The following is an 11,534-nucleotide window of genomic DNA, read 5'->3' as shown; positions in this document are numbered from 1 at the left end:
GCGGCCACATTCATATTCATATCCATGCATGATCGAGTCAAAGAATATCCAATGCTTACCCCTACCCATTTAGAGCTAGACTTGGGTGCTTGAACCCACATCATTTAGCCTACCTAGCCTAAAGAGTCATCATCTTTGACTCTTCTCACATCTCTTTTCATCGCCATAACCCTTGTAGCCAGCCTTAGTATCACATTCACACACTTCACTCACACATCCATATCCATATCAATCATCCTTCCCTTTAAGAGCCCTTTATCATGAAATCTTGTTTCAACACTGTGCATGTTTTATCATATTTAAAGACAACATTCATTAGAAGAAACATTGTATACTTGCTTAGCTTCCCGACCTGAGCAATATTCATTGTTTCATGCATCGCATAATGAGCTGAGAAACATTTATATATCAATGATTTTTAATCATACAAAGCATATCGTGCTTAGCTCCTTGACCTAAGCAACGTTCATTATGCAATAATCACTTCATCTGTATACGTGCTTAGCTTCCAGACCTAAGTAACGTTCAAGATCTTTTCTTTACACCATATATGATGCTTAGCTCCATGACAAAAGTTCATTCATCTATCGTGTCACATGATGTAATTGTCCTTAGCCTCCTGGCCTAAGAACATGCATCATGCATACAATCCATGCGATTCATTTTATCTTGCTCAACGAGGAAGTTCAAAATTTCTTCTCTTTTTCATGTCTTTTCTTTTGGGGAAGTTCAAAATCTTTTTCAAAATTGTTTCTCATTGAGGAAAGTTCAAAAATAAAAGTTCAGTTATCACGTCTTTCTTTTTCGAGAGAAAGTCGATACCCTCCACTCGTCTCGTGACAAAAAGGACGGAAAATTTTTGTTTTTGCAGTTTTGGTTGCTTATGTCTGCACACACACACCATAAACACACACACAACCATAAGTCATACACATGTCATGTCATGTCATGTGAAGTCAAGCTTTGTCAAGTCAGTTGGTCAAGTCAATCATAGTCTATACGAGTCCCTTGTCAAATTTTATTTTGCAGGTCTCAATTACAGCCCACGTCCGGGGACAAGCGGACCATCTACAACCCACGTTCGGGGATAAGCGAACCATTTACAGCCCATCTTTGTGGATAAGCGAACCATTTACATCCTACGTCTAGGGACAAGCGAACTATCTACAGCCCACGTCCGGGGACAAGCGGACAATCTATAGCACACGTCCGGGGACAGCGGACCATCTATAGCCCACGTCCGGGGACAAGCGGACTATTTACAACCCAAGTCCGGGGACAAGTGGACCATCTACATCACACGTTTGGGGACAAGCGAAACATTTACAGCCCACGTTCGGGGACAAGCGAACCATTTACAGCCCATGTCCGGGGACAAGCGGACCATCTAGACCCCACGTTCGGGGACAAGCGAACCATTTACAGCCCACGTTCGGGGACAAGCGAACCATCTACAACCCACATCCAGGGACAAGCGGACCATGTACAACCCACGTTCGGGGATAAGAGAACCATCTACAGCCCACGTTCGGGGACAAGCGAACCATTTACAGCTCACATTCAGGGACAATCGAACCACCATCGTTTCATGGCGCAAGGTTCTCGATACACAAAGACTTGCAATCTCATAATCAGACAAGTCTTTCCTCAAACATGGAAAGCATTATCGGTGGATTTTTTCTTCAAGTATAGAAAACCGCCAAGTCGGCTTTCCTCAAGCATGGAAAGTATTATCGGTGGATTTCTTCAAGTATAGAAAAACCGCTAAATTATTCGGCTTTCCTCAAGCATGAAAAGTATTATTCGGTGAATATCTTAAAGCATAGAAAAGCGCCAAAATCATATGTCGACTTTCAACAGGCATGCAAATTAACATCCGGTAGGTTTCTTCAGGCTTAGAAAGCTACCAAATTCATCAGTCGGCTTTCCTCAGGCATGGAAAGCATTTAAACGAAATGTCATTCGGTTGATTCCTTCAAGCATAGGAAACTACCAAACTCATTTGTCACTGATACACTAGTGATTTAGGATCGCAGAACGTCTTAAATCATTCTCCGTCCCTATCGGCTACTTTGACTATCGTTTTCCAAACTGACGTTTCTACAAACTCCGTCAAATTGGGGGCTTCTATAGACACCTAAAAATGCCTGCCCAAAACCAAACCCGATGATGAACAACCTTTCACCGCCATTATTGGTCGGGTTGAGTATTTAATCTTGGAGTGCAAAAATCCATATTTCCATTTCATAAACCAACCCAATTCATAGCCCATATCCCCAAACCATAAATTATTTTCCACTTTTCGTGCCTTTAAACCCAAAATAATTCATTTCATGTCCTTAAAAATCAATCATTTCGTGTCATATTTATAAAACGTGTATTCCATTTTATTTTTGTCCATTTTCTGGTATAAATTATTGAATAGTTTGATGGGGCTTTAAAAGATCTTTCAAAAGATATATTATAAGCCCAAATCCGAGTTATAACGAATAAGTTATGGCCAAAATATTAAACTGAGCCCAAAACGAACCTAAGCCTACCTTACCTATGACCCGATGATCATGTGGAGGGTCCAAATTATTTAATCCCATTCATAAACCAATTAGGATTAATTAGAAGCTTCTATTAGTTTCTAAAAGATCTTAATTATTCTATTTGAAAAGATAAGATTATAGAGTTTGAAATTGTATAAAACTTTTCTTTTTGAAAATCCTATTTCTATCCGAATTGAAAGTCGTTCAAAGATAGTAAGATATGTAATTTGTGCCTCATAGTTTTTACCCAAATATTATATAGTTGGATAGCCTTTGAAATTATCTTTCCAATAATATATTATAATATCAATTCCGAGCTATAATGGAAAAGATATGAATAAAATATCAAACTCTATCCAAAACTGACACTGTCCCACTGATTCGGCCATATCTTTTATTATACAAAATATTTTAATCTGATTCTAATTGGCTTAGAAAGTAGACTTCAAGAGCTTTCGAACGATATCTTATTTATCTTATTTCGATTTCTGGATCAAAAGATATGATAAACACAAAAACCGCAAAAACTGCTATCTATCGAGTTTTATTCCGATTTAATTCGGATCTTATCTTGTTTTTTCGACCCCTCTTTCTTTCCTTATAAATAGATGTCATATCTTCCCTTTTTCAATCATCAACAAGATTGATCATCAAATCATTCTCTTCTCCCTCTTTAGCCTAAACACTAGCCTCCCTATTCTTCCAAAATACTTCCCTTAAGCACTCCAAGGAGTTCATACTTAACCATAAGTTCAATACTTAAACAAAGGCGTGAAAGATAGAATTAACTGAGAGTTTGGACCGAATCAACTATACTTTTTATTTAATTTAATTGTCTCAATTTGATTTATATTTTTATTGAAGTTACTAACAGTTTATTCATGATGTAGCTAGCAATTCAAAGAAACGCGGAAAGTGAGTAACTAATCACTTAATTACTCTTATTTTTATTCTTATTGCTAGTATCATGATTAGGTTTATTTATATTTGATTTGACTAACGCTATTATTGTTAAATTGCTTCCAATATTAATGTTTATTTTATTAAATTTATTTATCACCATATTATATGTTAAAGGGAATATATAATTGAAAATCACGCCTAATAAGATAATTTGGACGACCGATTTAGGTTCCTTTTTAATCTTGTTGTTTGATCAAGTGATGACCAATATTTTAGAATAATGTGTTGCATTAATATTAAACCAATTTAGCCTAATAATAGTTTGGATCAAATTGAATTTTTGTTTGTATGCCTTTGAGATCCCAGGAATCACTTTTCACTCTAAGAATCGAGTAGAGGCCAATACGGGCAAATGTGACTCCATGACTCACTTCGTACCATCATCCCCGATCCTCCTTTCGTGATTTCGAACAATATGGAGTTAGTAATCTCATGGATTATGAATGGGGTGTAACCTTCACGGGTCAATCGTTGTTGCCTTCGTTGTCCCTTTATCGTGGTTGCCTTTTATGATATGTGAACGATTTACAAGTTACTTAAAAACTTGTTGCGGCTCCCTAGTTTGCTTTGTCCCTAATCGTAATGTCAATTCCCACTTCCTATGATTGCCAAGCATATTCACACATGCTTTAACGTAGGCGCACTTCGAACGACGCGTACATAAGGGTATTTATGTCATTGTGTTGATTTATTAGTTTTTCTTTTCACGTCTTTTTTATAATTTTTGACTCAACTTCCGACGCTCAATTTCGACACTCTAAGCTTGAATTTTCGACGTCTAAATATTAATTACTCGAGCGAGTCTTTAATTCCTTCCAAATTAATTCATCGCTTTGGTTCACTAATTGCTTGGGTGTGACCCGAAGGGTTCAGTCAAGATTAAGCTTTAATATTAATTATACATTAATATTACTAACCGGAAGTGGCCTCCACCCTGGCATTCCGATCACTTGACCTCATTGAATAATTATCATTCTAATAATTTTGAACCCTCTATTGGAATAATACACTTATTGTTCAAAGGACACCATTCCTTTCAATATCCCACTTGTCCTTCCGGACAAGTGCACATTTAATGTATAGCCTTTTTCCTATGTCATTTAATGTCTCTTCATGAACTATAAGATAAGATTAATTCGTCATCCTTATTATTTACAAAAGTGTTTCTCGATCCCATGTCCGACTTTAAATAAACAGATTATTTCTAAAATCCATTCGAGCATGGCCATGCACTTTACAGTGTTGCTCTTCAAGAGGCCTTATAAACAACAAAGACATCTTCCCTATTTTATTAGGGGGACATTCCCAGTCTTAAAATGTAGCTTCTCTTACTGAGAGGACCTGGCCGCCCGAGTGTTGATGTTATAATCCCCTATTATGGTAGACGTTTGACAACATTAAAGGGGACAAGTACTCAAATAAGAGAATTCACAATACTCATAGTCCAGGAAATAGGTTCCGATAGCCATAATGAGAAGTATACTTATGACGATTTTTAATCTCATAGAATATTCTCATAGGTCGATCTAGTATGGTTCTAAACTAGGGATGGCAATGGATCCTAGACCTGATCCAGACCTGGTTGGAACAGACCCATATTTTAGGGTATGGGTCCTTAACTTTTAGACCCGATGGATCAGGGTCGGGTTTGGGTCTAATTTTAACGGTCCGGTTCTGGGTGTAGGTCTACACGTTTTTGACCCAAACCCGACCCAAATCCGACCAATTTTAATTTAAATTTTTTTAATAAATTAAAAATGTATTAGACATACTGTTATTAAAATAAACCACTTAATTAGATATATTAGATTAGTAATATACTACGTAATTAGAGGTTGAGAAGATAGATTTTAGAAAGTACGTCACCAAAATAACAAGCAACCAAGATTCTTAGTTTTTAAGGGTTTTTTTTTTTTTTTCATGCATTGTCTTTACTTTTTAATGAACAAATAATTTGTGTTTAAAAAATATGAACAATTTTTGAATGTGCATCTTTTATTATAACAAGTAGTAGTATAGTTATAAATTTATAATAAGTATATAAAAGATCATGAAAAATATTTGATTTTTAATGTTTAGTGACATGTTAGGATTTGTTATTAATCTTGTTAGTATCAAGCCTAGGATCTTTCTAATATTTATTATGCTCTATTGAGATTGCATATTTTTAGGATGATGATTTGCAATATCATTATTATTATGTTGCTTGATATGATATGTTATTGTTATTGCTTGGTCACACCCTCTCTTGTAGGTTTAAAGGTAATTTGTACTTGTAATAACTCTTAATAAGATAATTAATAATCTTGTTTAGGCTAATATGATTATAATTCAAGTGATCGCCAATAGTAGATTTGTTTGTGCATTATTATACAACCAACATAGATTAAACAAGTTCAGGATTAATATATTGATTGTATGTTAGTCATAAATCGCACATGAATATGAGAAAAACAAAGTAGAGGCCTATTTTTAGGGAAAGTTCAATCTCATTTAGGTTGGATTTGTACCTTCATCCCCGAATATCCAGTCATCCATTAGCGATCTCATGGATCGTGAAGGGGTGTAACCTTCACCCTATGAATGGTTTACAAGTTCCTTAAACTTGTTGGAGACTCTTTTACTCTAGCTTCCTTCCCTTTGGACGCCACCATACTTAAGTGTATGATCACAGTGGGGCTAAAGCGTGGGATGCTTGGAATATTCCCTACAGTTTTTTGGAGACTCCACAGGCACGATTTCTATTTTAATTCGTTAAATTTATTTTGGTAATAATTTAGAATGAGTGGATGAGACTCACATAGTTCTATATATTCACGTGCGTAATTTTATTGACGTTATTGACATATGCATAAAAGGTCCGCATTTGATAGACAATCCGTAATGCGTCAAAAACATAGGATTTTTACACGTAGGAAATTTGGGAAATATCTTTCATACCTAGGATCGAAATAACGCTGCCAAAAACTGGAAAATTCAAAGAACAAAAAACTGGTGAGGCATGTAGGAACCGACGTCGAGAAAACAGTGCCAACACAATGCGATGGCTCTGTCGCCGTGCAACAGATGTTGGGTTTTGGTGAATTCAACCCACCGTGGAAAGAAACCCGACCCCTAAACCAAACTCACTATATTTATAACCATAATGCATAATTAAAAAAAGCACAAGACAAAGTAAAAGATTATTACCTTTGTAGCGTTGTTCGCTCACTTAATTGAGCTCTTACTTCAAAAGCCCTTTAGCTCCCCTCACACGGAGACCTCCTTCGAAGTTCACCCACAACGCGAGCTTTGAACTCGGTATATTGCCTTTGAGATAGAAACGCCCGAACTCAAAACCCGAGTTATTAGTGTTCAATGGTTTTCACATAGTGATGCCTTTTTCAACACTTACTCAATTGAAGAATTCCCAACTTCCTAGGTTGGTATTCATAGGAAAAGGCTCACAAAATTCCAATCATCTTTCCATGTGGTACATTTTGATTTTTCACTTTTATTTTAAATCTAAAATAAAATAAATAATTGACGAGGGGTGAAACTAGGTCGTTGAAACTAATCCTCCCTCGGTCAAACAAAATTTATAAACACTTAACCAACCTAAATACTAGTATAGAAGCAAGTCAACGGTCGAACCTTAAAGAACGGTAATGTTCAATCTCTCTCAATTATGCGCCTAAGCTAGGTCGAAGACAAAGATAAAGAGAGAACACTAACCAACTACCAAACAAAGAAACTAAACAAATAAAGCACTAGAAACGGGGATAAAAAAGTAATCATGATAATTGTAGAAACTCGGAAATACATGTAAGTCAATGGTTGTGAAGAGTAATTGCAAGCTCAATCAAAAGAGTCAACAAACTATCTCCTAGAGGTCAAATTAGCGCCAACTACGAGAGACTCTGACTTGGAGCATCACTAATCAAGCAAAATCGACAATTGCAATTCCTAAATCAATGGTCCGTATCATTAGAAACTACAATGCAATCTAGAAAAATTCTCAAGGCCTATTGAATTACACACATGCAAACTTCCATTAATCAATTTAATATCAAAAATTCATCAACACAATCTCCAAATTAAGCACAATCAATCAATCAATCATACAAGTTTCACCCTATCCTTAGCAAAAAACAACTCTAACATAATCATCAAATAAACAAACAACTATAGAAATCATGATTCAACAATGTAAGAAGAACAATTACACTAATCAAATATCAAACTACAAAATCAAATCTAAATCAATTAAACATGAATATTAAACAAATTAATAAATGAGATAGAGTTTAGAAATGGTCGTTGATAATAGAGAAGATCTCCAACACAATTGTCACCGTTTAATCTTTAATCTCTCAATCATGATTGAAATTCCTCACTTTCTCTCTCTAAAATCTACTCCTAAATTAACCCTAAAACTAGGGAGAGAAGCACTCAACAAAGCTAAAATTATGATCTAAAATTGTGAATTAAGTTCTAACAAAATCGGGTTACAAAGAGGTATAAATAGGAGGCGCGAAGCAAAAATCGAGAAAGCAAATACCCAGGGTAGCGCGCCCGCGCTGGCAGGTTGCTCGCCCGCGCTTCTTTGGGTTTCTTCGGCTCTTTTTGTGGTTTCGTGCGTTTGTTAAGGTCTTTGAATAAAAGCGCAATATGATGATGATGAACACTAAGAGTGGCAGTCCCAAAAAGCACTTAACAGTGGGTTCAACACCCCATTTTTATGAGAGCACGACTTGAGAGCGCAAGAGCTAGTCCACTTTCTTGCATCTTGAGCTTTCTAATTGCCATGAGATTGCTCCAAAAGCATCTTCCACCTTAGTAACTAACCAATATCAAGACCCGAACCTTGTACAATACCTACAAACCACGAAAATAGAGAAAATAAAGGAGAAAATAGTAGAAAAACCAACAAAATGCACAAAAGCTACAAAATAAAACTAGGCATTTATTGAGCATGAAAGCTATGAAAAGAGGAACAAAACAACCTAAATGCTCATAAAATGGGTGCCATTTATGACACCTATCAAATAACCTAAATCTTACCTTTTTCTCGTCCTCAAGAAAAACAAAATTAAGGGAGAAATGATAAGCTTATTCAATCAAACAAAAAGAAGAAGAGAAGAGGCAAGAATATACACTAATTCACTTTCGTTTGAATCACGGTCAATTTTAGCAACTAAAAACAAGCTATTTAAACCCCTAGATGGCCCTAGAGGACGAGTGATTCTCTCATAAAGGTTTCCTAAGAGATTAACCTATAACTCTTGTAATAATACAAACAAGGCAAAGCATGAAAAAGAAACAAAAAGAAAAGGAAAGAAAGCAAATAATCATGAGTGGACTTTTTGCAAATGCACATGCATAAATGAATGCAAATCTTTCGAAATAAATAAGGGAGTGCAGGTTCTCAAATATCTAAGGTTGATTGAAACATAAGATATGCTAAGCATAGAGAACTAAAGAAACGCAATTCACATTCATCTCAAAACATTTTAGCACATTCTCCCAATTATCTCCAAATCTACTTTTCGTGAGCGTCTCAATAATTCCTCGAAGGAACCGGAAAAACAAATAGATTTGATTTTTCTCGACATCTTGTCTTTGCATCCCCTCTCCTTAGGCTTTATCTCATAATACCCTCCCTCGATATGTGACTCAACCTTTAGGTCGAATGGTCTTTCCCAATGGTTGTAATGTAGAGGTAAAAGGGGGAGGGTAGGCTAAAATTTAAAAATTTGTTGGTATCTCTAATAGTGAAGCAAAGAAGGCGCCATTCTTAGAATAACAATCAGGTAATCATAAAACAAAAACAAACTAGCACCCCCAAGCTTATTCAAAGCTATAACCACAAAAATATATATAAAAAGCGTAAGACACTTTCTCCCAAGCTTGAACAAAGCATTGTCCTCAATGCTTAAAATAGGGGAAAGAAACTTACATCATGTAGGGTATATTTCAAGCCATCCCACACTTGAGCCCCACTGTGATCATACACTTAATCATGGTGGCGTCCAAAGGGAAGTAAGCTAGAGTAAAAGAGTCGCCAACATGTTTTAGGAACTTGTAAACCGTTCACAGAGTGAAGGTTACACCCCTTAACAATATAGGAGATTGTTAACTCCAATAGGTCTGGAATCATGACTGGAAGTTTGGGGATGAAGGTACAAATCCAACCTAAAAGAGATTGAACCTGTCCAAAAAAATAGGCCTCTAATTTATTCTTCTGGTATTAATGTACGCTTTCTGACTAACATACCATCAATAGGTTAACCCTAAACCTGTTTAATTTATGTTGGTTGAATATTAATGCACAAACAAAACTATTATTGGCGATCAGTTGAATTATAATCATATTAACCCTTAACAAGATTATTAATTATCTTATTAAGCGTGATTACAAGTACAAATTCCCTTTAAACATGCATAAAAGGCGTTATCAAGTAATAACAATAAATAATAATCAAGCAACATAATAATAATAATAATTAAAATAACAATCATGTTAAATCATAATATTATTAGCAAGATACTAGGCATGATACTAACAAGATAAATAACAAACCCTAACATGTCATTAAACAATAAAGATCAAAGTTGTAACCCTAACATGATACTAACATGATATTAGGAAAGAAATATAAAGCATCATAGAGACATACAAGATATTAGAAATATTAATTAACCCTAAACATGACACTAGGAAGATCTAAACATCCTAGCATGATACTAGGAATAAAAATAATAATCTAAGCATGATTTCTATATCAAAAGATCCATAAAACAATTAAAGTACTTACTTTGATGCCTCGTATCTCTTTCTAATAACAAAATACACGCGTTAGTAATTTCAAGGAAAATATAAACAAAACAATTAAATTAAATAATTGAAATAGAGATTTGGGACCTAACCCTCAAAAATATTAAACCTTTCACATCTAGGGCGAAGGCAACTTCGAAGTTGGCTAGGTGTGTCTAGAACAAATGTATGAGGAATTCTGTAAAAGGGAAGGTTTAGAAAAAGAATAAAGAAAGAGAAAGAATAAACTTCTAGCTTTTAGAGAGAGAAAGATGATGATGATTGTGAATGATTATAAAGGGGAGATATGACCCCTATTTATAGGAAAAATAGCACGGGATCGAAGAAAATCATATTCGGAATAAAATACCTCCTGCTGCAAACGGCAGAATCCAGCGCCAGACGAGAAGCTCGTTTCCAGACGACGAAGGTCAGGGCCTAGCAACGAATCTGTTGTCTCGCGCTGGTTTAAAAGTTAACGCGCTTTTACACGCGTACTTACCTTTTAAATCGGTTACGGGTAATTATGCGTACAAGCAGATTTAAAATCAGATTTAATATATTTTATTCTAAATAAATCATCTCTTTAAAAATATAATTATAAATCCTAACCTCATTAGAATTAAAGAGATTCTTCTATATATTCCTAGAATACTAAAATCAATCCTAATCACTTTAGGAATAATAATTAATAGGCCCTCCTATAGATCATTGGGCCACATGTAAAATCACTGGGCCTAAATTAATTTAATCCATAACGTTCTCATAATTCATCGGAATTGGGCATATAATATATCATTGGAAAGTTCTTTCAGAGCCCAATCCAACTACACTATTATTGGACCCTTGTAATGGACCAAACTAAATTGGACTGACTATTTTTTTCATAAAATAGAGTAGGTTTTCGAAAACAGAAAGAGAGATTTTTAATAAAACTACCATAACACTAGAATTTTCACACTTTCATTTCATTCGATAATCAAATGACATGGAAGATATTCATGACTGGGTTTAGTTTTGGGGAGACACATTTGAGTGTCTACACTTCAAAATGTTTTTGACTTTTTTAATCTTTCACTTTTTTTCCAATTTTTGCCAATGCTTTTTGAATTTGTTTTGCTTTTCTCATTTTTTTATCAATTTTTTTTTCATTTTTCACTTTATTCATTATCCTTGCCTTTTTTTTTAAAACTTTGGACGGGTTTTTAAACGTTGCGTTTGAATGCCCTTGCCTTTTTTTT

Source organism: Chenopodium album, chromosome 9, assembly GCF_948465745.1.
Source record: "Chenopodium album chromosome 9, dcCheAlbu1.1, whole genome shotgun sequence".
In the NCBI taxonomy this organism is placed as follows: domain Eukaryota; kingdom Viridiplantae; phylum Streptophyta; class Magnoliopsida; order Caryophyllales; family Amaranthaceae; genus Chenopodium; species Chenopodium album.
The sequence above is the reverse complement of the archived record's forward strand: the minus strand, read 5'-3'. Positions refer to the sequence as shown.